The sequence below is a fragment of the Nicotiana sylvestris genome, chromosome 8 (assembly GCF_000393655.2).
Source record: "Nicotiana sylvestris chromosome 8, ASM39365v2, whole genome shotgun sequence".
Taxonomy (NCBI): Eukaryota; Viridiplantae; Streptophyta; class Magnoliopsida; order Solanales; family Solanaceae; genus Nicotiana; species Nicotiana sylvestris.
The window spans coordinates 43278700-43280431 of NC_091064.1; the positions used below are offsets into that span (position 1 = coordinate 43278700).

The 1732-nt window shown below is 42.4% G+C and overlaps 1 non-coding gene across 1 annotated transcript; it reads right to left on the reverse strand.

Moving 5' to 3' along the window:
- Positions 1-797: 797 nt before the first annotated feature.
- On the reverse strand, positions 798-904 carry LOC138876653 (small nucleolar RNA R71). Its single transcript, XR_011401995.1, has one exon. It is a non-coding gene; the product is annotated as a small nucleolar RNA R71 (small nucleolar RNA).
- Between the last annotated feature and the right edge of the window lie 828 nt (positions 905-1732).

A 1732-nucleotide genomic window follows, 5' to 3' on the forward strand; every position in this document is an offset into this window, starting at 1 on the left:
GTTAATTCCTTGTGGGTTCGACGCTTGGATAAATACTCAGATTATATTTGCAACGTCCGCGTGTCTTTTATAAGGCATAGTTGGGCGTGATCAAATTTTGGCGCCGTTGCCGGGGACTTAACGGTGTTATTAATTACAATTGAAAGAAGTACAAAAATTCTTAGTGTAGTCAGTTTTCTCTTTACCCAATCTTTACATTGAAATTGTAACGTTTGTTGACTTGGTTGTATAGGTGCATGCCTAGAAACTCATCGAGAACTGGTGAAGTATTTGAAGCATTATCAGATCCCGAGAGAGTTTTCAAGGCCTTGAATCGGGCCAACCGGAAAAACAAACAACAACAAACAACTGAACAATTCGAATCGGACATGGGGGATCACGAAGTAGACCCAGCTGTACCAATAGCGCCAGTGGCACCTCTTGTGCCATAGGCTACTCTCTATGACTGGGCACAACCCACAGCCAAAAATCTGGCCACAACACTTTTAGTCCCGTAGATACAAGCTGAATCATTCCAAATCACGAACAACATGATGCACTTGTTTTAAAACAAGGGACTATTTTCGGGGACACAAGTCGAAGATCCTCAACATCACTTGAAGAATTTCCTGTCAATCTGCACAACCCAAAGGCAACCCAACGTAACTCCGGAAGCAATCAATCTATTATTATTTTCATTCTTAGTAACAGGAGCTGCCCAAACCTGGCTAAACTAACTCCCCATTAATTCCATAACAACTTGGGAGGAGTTAGTCAAGCAATTCGTGAACAAGTTCCACCCACCCAACAAGACTGCTCAACAAATTGATAAAATTTTGAGTTTCAAACAGAGACCAATGGAGACACTACATGAAACATGGGAACGATTCAAAGGGATGCTGGTTATATGTCCGCACCATGGTATTCCATATCTGATGTTGGGACAACAATTTTACATGGGATTGTCATATAGCGTAAAGAACATTGTTGATGCTTCAGCTGGTAGAGCATTTTTTAGCAAAACATGGAGAGAAGGCCAGAGTCTGCTTGACAAGATGGCACAGAATTCAGGATGGACAACCAGGAATGCACCTATCACTCCAGTGGTACAATTAGTTCCCTTATATCCATCCAACTCTATGGCTGAAAATATGGCCACCTTATTGACACAGATGAGTATCCTCACCAAAAAAGTGGAAGAGTTAGGGCAGAAGCAACAGGTACACATTGTAGATACTACCAATGGGGGCTTGTGCACATCTTGCATTAGTCAGCCAATTGGTAACCAGTGGAATGCAGAACATGTTCATCATCACTACCCTGAAAACATGAACTATGTGTCTAATTATGGAGGCCAGAGACAGGGTGGTCAGAATTGGGGCCAGCAAAATCAGCCGTACAGGCCAGGCCAGCCACAGTTCAACAATGGGAACATGGGAGGTATGAGACCTCCTAAAAATATGGCACCTTAACCAAGGCCACAGGGATATAACAATCAAAATAAACAACAGGGGTATCACCCTCCTCAACAACAGCATGGTGGATGGCAGGAAGATAGGTTTGCTAGACTTGAGGCAATGATGCAGCAGGTTAATTGGTCTAACCTGCTAAGAGGCTGGCTAAGTACTAAAAAGAGGAGCAATACAAGAAATTCTTGGAGATGCTGAAACAAATCCAGGTAAATATTCCATTGATAGATGTTTTGAAAGAGATTCCTAGGTATGCAATAATGATGAAGGACTTAATGTCTCGA